Raw genomic sequence first — 15479 nt, 5'->3', positions numbered from 1 at the left:
CAACTTTACTTTGGCGCATAACACAGTGTTGCTCTGTCCCACCTCACTGCTGTTTCTAATGTCGGGCTTCATGTTTGAGAGGTTTAACTTCCTCCATAGCGATTCAAACTAGAAAATTCTCACTAGAATCAATTCCAGAGATAAAGGACATTAGAGCAGATCATTGGCGCAAGTTGTTTGTACACTTGCATGAAAAACAAGTTTTCATTGCATTGTGAAAATATAGCGTCGTAGAGAAGCCTTTTGCATGTATTCGATTATCATTAAATTGGCCTCAGCAGTCCTAAATTTCATTTAGGCGGCCGCTGAAAAAGTTTCAGTGGGGGAACCATGACATGTTCTTTCCCTGCTGTCTGCAACCCAGCCCGAATAAACCGGCAACCCAGTTGAGAAACACTGCTTAGAGTGTTTTATCGGTATGCTCTAAACTGTGAGGATTTTAATACTACAGTGGCAAAGTGGCGATTTTGTTCTTTCGTTAAAGTTCTTTAAAGTGCACGAGCATACCAATCCACATTGATCGCTCATCTCATCTCAGTCCGTCCTGGGAAAAGAAGGCAAGCGAGATACCATGTGCCACTTTCACTATGTTTGTCAACAAAGTATGTTAATAATAATAATAATAATAATAATAATAATAATAATAATAATCAGTTTGTAAACTTAAAAAAATAACAATAATAATCGTTAGCAAATATACATATTTTGTGTTTAACACATTAACTATACGGTCCTTTTCAAACAAAGAAAACAATAGACCTCATTCACACTATCGGCATATTTGGTTTATAATGGGAATGACAATCTTTTCAATGGCACGAACGGTATATAGCTGTATAAAACTCCTAAATCACATCTGATTTTCCACAACTCATGTTGTCTGGAGTTCTTTGTATACTGATTGTTCTTGGACAGATATTTTATCAATGTTTTGTCCGCGAAACAATCCAAAAACACTTTAAACTGCAGAACAGCCCATTGAAGAGACTGTAAATCTATCCCTCACAGCCTCATTGTCATTCCAATTAAAAATCAAAGATGGCGCTAGCGTGAATAAGGTCTACATGTTGGGATAAGCGTTAGCTTGGATTATTATTAATGCATTAATAATACATTAAAGGCTACTGTCAACTGCTTAATTCCTCATTCAGTTCAAGCCCCATTCTCTGTGCTTTGCTCTCGAAAGTCTTAAATAAAGTTGTGCTATAAATACATTTTCCCTATTTTCTAATTTGAGTGTTTTGTGTGGTAATCTAAATTCTCTATCTCCTGTAGAGGCTGACCTTGGAAAAAAATCTCTGAAATCTTTCTCTCTCTCTTTCTCTCTCTATCTCTCTTTACCCTTTTTTTCTGTCAACAAACAATGGCTGGGTTTCCCGATAACGTTGCAACTTAAGCCAATCATTTTAGCTGATGTTGTTCGTTATTTTACGATGGAGTAACGCCTGTTTCCCAAACCAGCACGTAGATCGCTCGTTATAAAGTTGAACTTAAGTACTTTGTTACAGGAGCTGTCCAGTCCAAATGTGCTGATCACTTTAGCCAGTATGTCCAGGAGATTGTCTTCTCAACTTGAAAATAATGTGGAAATATTTACAAACACTTGTTTGTAACTTTGTAGAGGCGCTAAAACTTATTAACTATTACAGAATTAAATTAAAGAAATAATGATGGCTTTAGAAAGATGGAGTTTCAGATATATTGATGCTCAATTACAGAGATGAATGAAAGTGACACAATAAATGCATGTAACATGAATGTACACAATGTGAATCATAAGTGGCTCTCCCATAGCCTAAAGGTTTTTTTGCTGGGAACTGAACAAATGCACACAGAACAGGATTAAAATGACAGACATCAGTACTGAACTATTCATAGACCTGTCTAAATATTAATAAATCATCTGGTTAGAGTTCAAGGCACTGCGTACTTGTAGCCTTTAAACTGCAATTAAGCAACATGCAATTTGTTAATGCCTTGTAAAAAGACTATAGGCCAGCCGATTTGAACCAGCCATTGGAGGAAGGAAGAAGAGGAGGAGGATGAAGAAGACGAGAGAGATAGAGAGAGAGAGGGAATCTCTCATTGCATACTCTCACTCTAATTTATTTATTTAGGCCTATTTATTTAAGTTTTAAACTGCAGGGTCACATAACTCATGTATGTCTTTTTAAATAATCTGTTTAATAAGAACATATCGTCTTTCTACTGCCATTACAATTATGCTTATCAAAGAAGGCTAATATAACGTTATTCTGTATTTTGTGTCATGTAATTTTAAACCTATCACGTCACATGCGCAGACTGTGGAGACTGCCTGTTGATTTCATAGCGATTTTTTCAACACTTTTTTTGATCCTCTGAAATAGTTTACAATGGCTTTCCAATAATCAAAATATATTAAAACAATTTATTAAAAGTTCCATTGTCTTTGATAATAGGTGAAAGATGAGAGAAAGATACGTTAAAGTTGCACTTAATTGACTTAAGATAGGTTCAACGCTGGTCTCGTTAATTTACGAACGTTTTTACAAACTATACTTAGATAGGCTTAACGATGCTTTTGGGAAACATGCCTTCGAGGATAAGTACTGCTTAAGTGCTACTAATGTTCTACTTAGTGCTTCGGGAAACCCAGCCATGTAACCAATGAAGGATTGAGAACTGAGAGGCCCATGGGCCGGTACACCATGGATGCTCCCCATGACGTGTCATGTGACTACGTTCACTTTTATGAGCTACAGGACGCTTGCCAGATTTGGTTGGATTTTTCAAACTGATGGAAGAAAAGTTTGGAGCAATGTCTTACACGGCCAGTTATATGTACTTTTTAATTATGAACCGATCCAAAATCATGCATTATTAATAGGGAATGTGCACAGTATTCAAATACCAAAATCACTATTCGGTTATTCTGCACGTGTTTAGAGGTCTTCAACCCGATCTGAGTCCTGAGAGACACCTGGGTCTGTTTCACCATTTGTTGCGCTGCATCAAGCTTTTTCAGCACTGGTGTCACAAATCGATAAACAGTGAGCCAATGTTTTTTCCCCCTTCTGCTCTGGTGTGCAGACAGTAATTACAGTTAAATGCTGAATCATTTAAAAATCAATGCATCCCAAAGAAGTCCTATAAACTGTAGCGTTCATTGCCTCATGGAAAGTGAACCTGCCTGGGCAGAATTATGCATTTTCCATTGATTAAGAATAGACTTACTACGTTGCAGGCAGTGACAGAGATTGTTTTTGGTTGACTTGAATGCGATTTTATCATTTGAAGATCCATGTATTGTGCTATTTAGGCTCATTGCTCACTGTGCACTTTATTCCTTGCTAATCTGAGATTGTGTTTGACGCATCCATGGCAATAAACATTCTTTATTCCCGAGTCCCGACTCCCGACAAATAACACAATAACTGTTCGTGAACTCTCACGGTTAACCAATTATTACATAAGGTTACCATGCACATATTTAGGGTATTAAGGCACCTTTCTCTTTATCATTAAACATTAAATGCATGCATGACTTAAACAATTTAAAGTCCTCTATATTGCATGAATTCTGTCACTTATATGAATTGAAATCATCAGATTAGAACACAGCCAGGGTAAACTGCACTTTATCTTTGTGTTTGGATTGAAAGCGTTTTGTGAATCAAAGGCTGTTCTCAGTCCTTCAAATAAACGCAGATTCCCATTTGGCCGAAATATTATTTCACATAAGGCTGATGTACGTGGATTTATAATAGCTATCTCAAAATAAAGAAATAATTGATTTAGAGCTCTGGGCCATTTGGGTTTAGAGCCCCCTGGGCAACGGCCCAATTGGCCCGGTGGTTAATCCGTCCCTTGTTCTGTGGTCTGATCTCTAATTCATTGAAATCACGAAATACTGTATGAAATCAACTGCTCACCCATTTCTGAGATCAATATGCAGTAGCAATTTTGCTTAGTTTATTTCAAAGCTATATACCCCTTAAGAATGTGCATTTAGCCTACTTTTAAATTGTAAAATAAGTGAATAGTATAGCATGTTCAAAGGCAAGATGATGCCTTACCTCGGGCAAGAAGAAGATAAACTTGTTCCAGCTGTCATCTGATTTTTATAAAATGAGTTATATATTCTATGAAATACCATACAGGCCTATGAATATCCATATTTAGACACCCATATTTTTTATTGAATGGATGTTATAACAGCAATCACACGATTTTAAGGTTCCCCACCTCAGAAATCTCATTCAAGAAAAAATATTTTATTAAATGGCATCTATTACCAACTGTAAATGTTTACACTCCATACAAAAACTTCCAGATGAATAAATGGTGACTATTGTTGTTTACAATTCGTTTGGACCACTCTCCCAGTGAATCATTTGTATTGGTTTCTCACACAGTAAAACAGTATCGGGATATTTACGAATACAGAGAACAAACAGCGTGGATACAGCAACAAAAGGCTGTCTTTTTGAGAGGTAATTTTGAGAAACTTCAGCTAGTGCTGTGGCATGTGAACAAGGGGCTGTTCAAACTGAATGTGCTTTTGCATCCGCTTGTGCTGTTTTTCAATCGTTTTCCATATAAACATTCAATAGATGGATATCTTTTGACCACTGCGTCACGTTTCACTGTGTTTTTAGCATCTCTCACGGGAGCGCTGCATTTTTAGATGCTGTGTCAACTTAAAAAAACTTCTTCAACTGATAAAAATGCGTCTCGTGACACCTGCGTTCTGCTCTATTCGTTGTGCTCTATATTTAGCATTTTTAGCGTGAAAACGCGTCTGTCTGAATGGTTACTGGAAGAAATGCTTTAGCCAGTAGTTACATGAATGCTACTCATACTCAAGAAAATAAAACAAATGCTTATCTCAAAGTCACCAGAACTGAACGCTTTAATGTTGTTTTTTGCAACCAAAAACAAATCTCCAGGGGGAGCATGCACCCCCCAGATATAAGGTTTTTTAGGCAGTTTTCTGTGCGTACCCTCAGATTAAATCCTGCAGGCGCCCCTGCCAGTAGGCTACTCATATTAATAATTCTTTAGCGACTCAATAGTAGGCTAAAGCAAGCAAATATTCATGATTTATATTATCGGCATAACAGAAATTTAAATATGATGCAGTAAGCACTCTTTGCTAATGCAGAAAAATAAAAAGAAATAAATAAAAACAGAACCGTTTGGACCTGCATACGCCATTAAAAGTGGTCCTGCACCTACAGTAGGCTTATGTCATGCAGTTGATTTAAAGTTTTGGAAATTAAAGTAAAATCCAGTGGAGAGAGTCGTCTTCACAAGCTCAAGGAATGATTATGAAAATATTTTCAGTCATCTCCATGCTGGATCGTTTCGAGTTTGATTGGATCCTTAGGCTATTGATTTAAACGTGAATGAATGCAAGGAATGGAATGTTACAAATGCGGATGCACTCGTTTCAATGCAGCTATAATGTAATAAATATGTATTAATGTAAGAATTGCACTATGTCATTTTATATTTGCTTTAAAATGTTAAATTCTTTCAGAAATAAAGACAACCCGCAGTGACTTGTTTTATGATGAATTTGGCCATGGCCACTGATCTAGAATCAGCTTTCCCTTCCCGCAAGTAATTAAAGTTTGTAGGCTATATGAGGTGGGGGAACTGAGACAGTTTACTGGCCAGGGGAAGGCTAAGCCTCACCCAGCCTTACACACGCTTCGCCTATGACTTATTTCATTCAGCCCTTTGTAAAATGTTTCTAAGCTGGCAGCTGGACCTTATATGAACTTGTAGAGCCTTGCCACTTGGATAAAACAGATATAAAACTCACATAAAATGGCAATTCTTTCAATTTGCCAAGTATAGTATCAAAAACCAAAAAGGAAATAATAATAATAATAATAACAATAATAATAATAAACAAACATGTCTTACTTTAAATTCTATGTCCAAATTAAATTTTTCTGTCGACCCTGCTGGATGTCCGTTATTTCTGTCACCAGCTGCGTCTCTCCAAAGTCTTTCTAGTAAGTCCACTGTCGGCCATCTTTTGAACGCTCTCGGGTGGCTATTTCCAGTCATGACAGTGCAGCTCCTATCTACTTGAATGGGAGAACACCGAAATCTCAAAAACAGTTGGTCAAGATTACAATCAAAGAAAATTTTTTTAAATCAGCACTAAAATCTGACAAAACTAGTATCATAAATTGTGCTTCTTTACATCATATTATGCTCAAAAAACATGATTTTCCCAGCTTGTATAGCTAATGCGCATGCACATTCTCGAGTTGATTGACAGGCAATATCTGTATCTAAAAGGTGATTGGCTCTTTTACCTGTAAGGTGGGACTTCCTTTCTACATCCGTTGACTGTTGAGCGCTAGAGCTCCTTGGTTGGGCGTTCCAATTTCTCCCATTCATTTGAATAGAAGTGGCCCATCTCTGCTAAATAATCTCTGGTCTCTCATCGTGGATAACGCATGTGTGCATGCGTACATGAATGAAATTTATTTTAATAGATTTTAATGAGGCTTTTGTATGTGGTAGTTTTTAATTAAATTATAAGAGGACATGCTGTGCAATTTTATCAAAGGAAATGTACTTCTTTTTATTTAAGAAATATTTTACTGTTAATAAGTAAATCTACCTAAAATTATTAGGTAAACTGAATATCTTATTTCCTTGGGTAAATTTTAACCAATGTACAGGAAAAGTAATTCACACCCCCCAAAATCATTTTTTTCAGTGTAGCCTAAGTCTTGGATTCGGCTATTTGTGTGGATTATTATTATTGCACTATTGCTGTGCTTCTTGAAATCACTCCTATATGTAGGTCTATATATGGAACTAACAACTCCATTTTCTTTACTTTACAAGCACACGATGCATACAGAATGGTACTAATAAAGGACTTTCAATAAAACAATAACAAGCTATTTCTTGCTCATGTTGGTCATTTTTATATATTTCTCTACTGTGTGGAGGCTGCACAGTTTTGTTTTTAGAGCTCTGAAAAGCTTCTTTTTTATTGATTTTCAGACATCAAAATATTAAGTAAAGTTAATTTAAAAATATTTGAAGTCATTATTGGAAGTTAGTTATTGGTATCTGATGAGAAATTATCCCATGCAATTCTTATTTCATTGACAAAAATAGTGCCAATTGCATGTCACTGTCTCTATATTTGTCAAAAGGCATGATAACACTTTTTAACGCTCTTCCTTCCTTTGTGTTTAAAATAACAAAATCGACACTTCGCCACTGTGACTCCTTTTTTAGTCTGGATATTTTTGCCTGTTTTCCTGTGCTCCAGCCATTACCATCAGCTCCATTCACCAGGATTTCTCACCTCTGTTTGTCTCTGCTCCAGTCGTCGCCATATCACACCCTGGAATATACATTACCTCTACTCTCTCCCCACTGCAGCTGCCGCCATCAGAGTCCTCCACCTTCATCTTCTTCCACCTCGTCTCTGGACTGTTCCATTGTTTGTGCTACTTCATATTTTTTCATCATATACCTGAACTTTTCACTCATTAAACATTGTTATATTTTTACTCCTGCGTCTGGGTCCTATTTATATCACGACATAATGATCCGATCAAGATGGACCCAGCAGGACTTGCTCAGATACAACAATATCTTTCCAACCAGGAATCACGCATCACCCAACAGGAGGAACTGGCTAAAACCACCAGGACGGCCATCGAGGCTCTGATGGCGTGATTCACCGAGCTCTCATCTATCATCCAACAGAGTCCAGCACCCAGTGAGTCCCCTGCACCCACACCACCAGCTATGCCGCCCACGCTTCGATCCGAACCTTGCATCAACCAACCAGTGGGCTATTCGGGTGAGCCGAACTACTGCAGAGCATTTCTGTCTCAATGTTCTGTAGCTTTTGATTTGCAGCCATCTGCTTTTCCTACTGAAGGTTCCAAGGTGGCTTATGTCATCTCACTACTGTCGGGCTGAGCATGCCTTTGGGGTACGGTGGTGTGGGATCAGAAACATCCTTGTTGTTCCTCGTTCCAGTCATTTTCCAGAGAGCTACTGATGGTCTTCGACTGTTCAGCGCATGGCAGAGAAGCTGCCCGAGTATTAGCGGAACTACGACTACGCTTTGTTTTGGCCCCAATTCTAATCAACCTCTTCAGTTTGTGGTAGGGGTGGACGCGTCGGATGTGGGGGTAGGTGCAGTACTCTCCCAACGAAGTCCCTCTGATGACAAAATGCATCCATGCGCCTTTTACTCCCATCGCCTTTCTCCCACTGAACGAAATTATGATACTGGCAACCGTGAGCTGCTGGCTATCAAGTTAGCCATGGAGGAATGGCGCCATTGGTTAGAGGGGACTAGGGTACCTTTCATCATCTGGACCGATCATAAAAACCTTGAATACATTAGTTCTGCTAAACATCTGTATTCCAGGCAGGCTCGGTGGGCTCGTTTTGACTTTACCATCTCTTACCGTCCTGGTTCTAAGAACATCAAACCGGATGCCCTGTCTCATATTTTTTTATCGTTCCGAGCGACCGACCTCCCCAGATTCCATCGTTCGTACCGAAATGGTAGTGGCGGCGGTTTCTTGGGAGATCGAGTCGGAGGTCCACACAGCCTTACAAGGGGTAACTCCCCGTCTAAAACCCCACAAAGTCGGTTGTGTGTGCCGGAATCAGTTCGCTCAGACGTCATCCATTGGGGCCATTCTTCCAAATTAGCCTGCCATCCTGGAGTCGGGCGTACCCTGGCTCTAGTCAAGCAGAGGTTTTGGTGGCCATCCATGGCCCGTGATGTTCGCCTATTAGTTGGTTCCCACTCTGTCTGTGCTGTTTCCAAATCTTCCTGTACCCTCCAGCTGGACTCCTTCAACCACTGTCGGTGCCTTCGAGACCCTGGTCCCACATAGCCCTTGATTTTGTTACAGCCCATCCCTCCTTGCAGGGGTTCACGGTTGTCTTGACCGTGGTGGACCGATTCTCGAAGACAGCGTATTCCATCCCTCTACCCAAATTACTCTCAGCTAGAAAGACAGCGGTTGCTGTCGTTGATCACGTCTTTCGAATCCATGGCCTCCTGACTGACGTGGTCTCCGACGGAGGCCCCAATTTGTTTCCAAATTTTGGAAAGAGTTTTGTAAACTACTGGGGGCTACTGTTAGTCTTACTTCTGGTTTTCATCCCCAGAGCAACGGACAGGCCGAGTGGGCTAACCAAGATCTAGAGAGAGCTTTACGGTGTGTGGCCTCTCACAACCCTTTGTCTTGGAGCCAGCAGCTCACTTGGGTGGAGTACGCACACAACTTGTTGCCAGTATCATCCATGGGCCTTTCTCCGTTTCAGGTTAGTTTAGGCTACCAACCACCTTTGTTTTCAACACTGGAACCCAAAGTCACGGCCCTCTCTGCACATGCGTTTATCCAGAGGTGTCGTCACACTTGGATCAGAGCCAGACGGACTCTCATCCAGGTGGGACGACGCACTAAGGCCCAAGCCGATCGCCACCAGTCTAAGCCTCCCGTGTACATTGTAGGTCAAAAAGTGTGGCTTTCTTCTAAGGATAATCCTATGCGTTCAGTTTCTAATAAACTCGCTCCCAAATTTATTGGCCCTTTTACTGTTACCAAAATCATTAGCCCGGTAGCAGTTCGTCTCAAATTACCCCCAGCATACAAAAGAATTCACCCCACTTTCCACGTTTCCAAAATTAAACCGGTCATTCATTCTCCCATTAATCCGCCTGCCCCTGTTCACCCACCGCTGCGCCTCGTAGATTGGGAACCCGCTTATTCAGTGAAGCGTATTCTGGATTCTAGACGGGGCACGGTTTCCAGTACCTGGTGGATTGGGAAGGTTACGGTTCAGAGGAGAGGAGTTGGGTCCCGGCCCAGGACATACTTGACCATATTGTCATTGACAGCTTCCATCAGCAGCAGGTCACCCGTCCTGAGCGCGCCGAGAGGATTCATTCTGCTGGTTTGTTTCTGTGTGTCTCCCTCGTGTTGTTGCTGGTGCGGAGTTAATCACGTGGTAGCGTTGCCCAACAACGCTCATTACCAGACGCTGTTTGATTAGCTCGGCACCTGCACACTATCTTCTCTCTCCCTTATAAGCAGCCCTTTTGTGTGAGTTCAGTATCGGATCGTTCTCTTGTTGTGTGCTTTGTTACTCGTGTTCTCACGCTGTTCTCTATATATTTTAGTCTGGATATTTTTGCCTGTTTTCCTGTGCTCCAGCCATTACCATCAGCTCCATTCACCAGGATTTCTCACCTCTGTTTGTCTCTGCTCCAATCGTCGCCATCTCACACCCTGGAATATACATTTCCTCTACTCTCTCCCCGCTGCAGCTGCCGCCGTCAGAGTCCTCCACCTTCATCTTCCACCTCGTTTCTGGACTGTTCCATTGTTTGTGCTACTTCATATTTTTTCATCAAAGACCTGAACTTTTCACTCATTAAACATTGTTATATTTTTACTCCTGCATCTGTGTCCTATTTATATCATGACAAAAACACTCTAAACAGTGTTTCTCAACTGGGTTGCAGGTTTATTTGGACTGGGTCGCGGACAGCAGGGAAAGAACATACCCCAATGAAACATTTTCGGTGGGCGCCCACATGAAATTCACGACTGCCAAGGCCAATTTAATGATAATCCAATACATGCAAAAGGCTTCTATACAATGCTATATTTTCATGGTGCGATGAAAGCTTATTTGTCATGCAAGTGTACGAACAACTCGTGCCAGTGATCTGCTCTAATGTACTTTAACTCTGGAATTGATTCTAGTGAGAATTTTCAAGTTTGAATCGCTATGGAGGAAGTTAAACCTCTCAAACAGGCAGCCCAACATTATAAACAGCAGTGAGGTGGGACAGAGCAACCCGATCTCATGAAAAGTCATACATAATTTACAAGTTGGCTATTTCGTATGGTCTTGCACAATGTTGTTTGCATAAACTCGAACGACTTCATCACGTGCAAATTCCCGGATGTCTAATGCGGAAGTAAGCACGAGTTCTGAGCATGAGGCGTTAAAGATATATTTATTAATATTATGCCCTAATCCAAACCCCTTATCTAAACTTAACCAATCAGTAGAGTGTGTAAAAATGATAGGAAGCTGTTGTGTGTGACAGAAGCAAGTAACTGTCGCGTATTAGATGGAAACAATGTCCAGCGACGTCATTGGCTGTAGTGAAAGTCGTAGGAATTCATAGGAGTGCAGTCGCACAATATCATATGAATTAGCCAAATTTAGAAAAGTCATACGAATCCTGACGATTTCACCGTGAGACGAAATAATATCAAATTTATACTTGAAAACCATGAACAAAACTATGCAAGTTAAAAGAAAATGTGACCCATGCATGCAGGATCCATTAAATTCAGGTTTTGTACTTTTGAACTTGATTTCCAATGTGAAATCTGGGTCCCAAAGCAAACCCAGTTGAACCACTAGAACCACTGTTCTAAAGAACTTCTCGTGTCTGGGAGCGACAGCGTGTCACACAGTTCTGGGAGCATTATGTGTGTGCGTTCCTTTATTCTTATGTCTTTGCCGTGCAGATATCTAAGATATTTTTCAAAAGTGCCAAAAAAAAAGTGCTCTTCTGGACATTTCAAGTTTGTATTCGATTATTTGTGCTGAGAATTTTCACCTAGGCGATGACGTTATGGGTTTTCGCCATCCACTTGTCTCACCACCTGAAAATTATTAGTAATTAAATCTCCGCCTCCATATTCCTGTGATTGCTGCGTCTTTGCTTATGGTGATTCTTGGTAATTCCTCCACCGACTTCTCGTAAGGTGGCTTTTGGAGTTGTTGTGTTTTAAATCAACAACTTCTTTTATGGGATGTTTGACCACATGCTGCTGGAACACGATGAGAATGTGAGTTGGAAGTGTTTTAATGGGCACACCATCCTGGTAGCATATATCCAAAAGCAACCCACATTATTATACGATTATTAAGATCTAACAATTTGCTTTGCAAACTCTATGCAGGCTTTGGATTTTCACCTGCATTTCTTGATCTCATATTGTCGAGTTTCGATTGTGATGAAGTTCCAACGTAAATAAGTCTGCACAACTTTACTTTCATTAAATGTTCCATCAATTTATGCTTTATTTTATTCATCCAGAAATTATAACATTACTTACAACAAGATTAACATTACTAGTTGTACACACATCACAACAAAAGGACAGGCATTGCCTACATTGCAATATTTAAGAGATGCAATGTTCTCAGTTCTTCCCCTCATTTAACATACCAATGTCAACCAGAAAGCCAGACAATGATTGAACACGAAGCATGCACCATTTCCTCAAGCAGCTCTGCATCTTCCTTTAACTCGACATGGTGCCGTGGTTGAAGCTGACGCGTCGCTCCAAAGAGTTCATTGATTTGGGCAACTCTAACAGGAGTCATCCCTTTAAACACAGCACTGAAAACAAAGCGAGATGTGTTGCAATGGTCAGAGACATCTATCTAGTACATGTTTACATGGGCCAACAAATTAAAAAAGCACAATACCAATAGCAGCATCGATATTCCTGGTGGTTAATGTCATCAAACAACCAGAAAGAACTCCCGTTGTCACACTTCATAACGAATGCCATATGAAACATAGTAACCTAAGATATATTCATTTAATTGTGAGATCTCACGTATTAGTAGACTCTCAAACATTATATACAGTATGTTTCTTTCCTTGATTAAGATTAGCAAAACATATCTTTTGTATTTTACAACAATACAAATAAACAGATCAAGTACCACAGCTGTCATCCGTCATCTTAAGCATAAGATTTCATGCTTACTGATAGTGGCACCTGGTGGCCAAGGCTGGTACCGCATGCTAATTGTTAGCTAGCAAGCAAGAAACACATTTTCTCATGTGATGCCTCTTGATGAGAAACATTTTTTTGGAGAGAAAATTATTTTTGGAGAAAAAAAAAGTATTTTTGACAATTTATTTATTTAAAAAAAAAAATATATATATATATTTTGGAGAGACCAAAAATTTAAGAGAGAGAGAAAACTTCTTTTGACAAAAAAAAAAAAAATCTTGGACATAGGCTCAGGAAGGCACAAAAACACCTAAAAAATAGTTTTTCATCTAGTTTTTTTTTTTCACAGTGCGTTTCAGGGCTTCCGTAGTGCAGTAAGCTGAACATTGGTCTCAAATTTCAAACATAGATGGAATCAAGCATTCAAGTTTTCATTTTAAACACTCATTGAAACAAGTTTTTTATGCAGTGAAAAGATTTTATTAAGCCAGGAACTATGTTTTGTTTCAGTGTTTTCAAGGAGTAAGCACCATTTAACTGTGATGTGAGATCCAACATATCTTCTGAGAAACCTTTGTGTTACATGGTCAATAAAAAATGAATGTACAATGAAGCACTTTAAGAAAAGAGCAGAAGAAAAGAGCAGAAGAGCAGAAGTGTAAAGAGCCCATGCTGTCAAGCATCTAAACAACAACTACAAAAATAGAGCATTTTCTGAAGAAAATATGAATGGTGTTTTCCCATTAAAAAACTTGAGAGAAGTTTGGCTTGCTAAAAATGCTAGCCACTTTGGATGGTTGGCAGTGCATTGCTATGTGGTTACTAGGGTGTTCTGGGTGGTTGCTAGGTGGTTGCTAGGGTGTACCAAGCCAAAATACTGTTACACCATGTCCAAACCAGACGCAACACCCCGACACGTGATAAAAGGTGTCTTTTCCATGTTAATCAGAGTTTTTGTCCTAGCCAGCTGTGACGAGAAATTAGGTAAAGAGGATTCTATCAATCGCTCAGTTTCTATGTCTGCTGCGTCACGCCAAGTTGCACCTTCCACTGTGAACTCACATTGCCCTAAAATCCTTCTCATAACAGTACATTAAAGCCAGTATCTCACTAGGCGGTTCAGAACAACTTGATTTTGACCTAGGGTGTCACACCTACCGACTGTTGTGCTGTATTCTCCCTCTTCAGACAGAGGTCTGTCACACACACACGCTGATTCAGCATGGAGAAACTGTGACAGACATACCGGCTCCTTCTGAGTGCTCTGACTTGTGGAGATCAGGGAAATGACAACAGGAGTACTGCATGAGTGTAAACATTGGTGATAGACTGAATAAGGATGTGATTCATATATATATATATATATATATATATATATATATATATATATATATATATATATATATAGGATGCCCTGTGAATGTGTGTGATTATGTATACAGTATATCCCCTTGAGGCTTGCTGTAGAAAGTGTATATGCAGCTTCAGTGAGAAGGATGATTTACGTTCAATAAACAGACTGTTCCTCCTGACTGTTCTGACTTCTAATTTTATTAGTCATTTAAGTGTAGGAGTGTCGCTGTGCAGTGTCACATCAAGTGTGGACAGGCCAATTTTTGTCGCTGAAATATTATCGTGTCAAGTCTGGTTAGGAGACAGTCTTATTCTACGTAATTTAGGGCTTTCCAAAATCCCTAAACCAAGACCAAAATTATCAATTGTAAAATCTTTTAGAGCTTTAAAGATATCCTCTAAACTTGGCACAGACCTTCAGACAGTTCTTACTCATGTTGCCTTGTCATTTCTAACTGATCAGTCTCCCATAATGGACAGTTGAAAATCCCCAAATCCCATAGAATTGCATGCCTGGAATGTTCAAATGGGCCAAGATTCTGTCATGGAATGGTCAAATTTTAAACTCCAACTGTCTAGCTAGCAACATTTACAATAGCTAGAACAACATAGCAATGCCTAGCAACAAGCCAGAACAACTTAGCACCTAGCTAGAACACCCAAGCAACCACTTATTAATGCACTGTCTGTGTATTTGACTTTATGTCTGTGTGCCTGTCTGACTGTAAGACCTGTATAAGCTTTAAAAAATGTTAAAAGCCAACATAAACGTTTGTCTTGACAATTTGTAGCCCAAACAGTTCCAGGATAAGTTATGCTAAATGTTAATATTTAAGCCCAAAATATACTTTGGTCAAACGCTGAGCGTCTGTGTGCAGGACGCATGACACAAATCTCACCATTAGCAGAGTGTGCGAGCACTGAATGCACGCAGCCCGATTTTTCTAACCGCACCGTCTCTGAACGCGCAGAATGCACCTGGAATTATTTGCACTAATTTCCACAGGGTGGCAACACTCACATTTGAGCCATTGTTGTAATGAAGGAGTGCTAGAAGATGTAATCACCACTAAACAACAGGATACAAAGGTAAAAACAAGAACAGTGGATGTGCACGTCAAGACCGCGTGTGTGAGGAGGTCACAAGATACCTGTAGTTGTATAACTCGAGTCAGGACTACAAAGACATCTTTATGGGTCTAAACTCCTGAAGTGAAATAGTCTTGTGTCTCGTAGCAGTCGTAGCGCACATGCGCCGAATGCGTGTATAGTTACATGGAGCATACTTTGACAGGTTCGCGTTCGACTGTACGCAGACGCAGAGCGTTTGCGTCAAAATTGAAGTAT

This window comes from Myxocyprinus asiaticus, chromosome 48, assembly GCF_019703515.2.
Source record: "Myxocyprinus asiaticus isolate MX2 ecotype Aquarium Trade chromosome 48, UBuf_Myxa_2, whole genome shotgun sequence".
NCBI lineage: Eukaryota > Metazoa > Chordata > Actinopteri > Cypriniformes > Catostomidae > Myxocyprinus > Myxocyprinus asiaticus.
Note: the sequence above shows the minus strand (reverse complement) of the source record.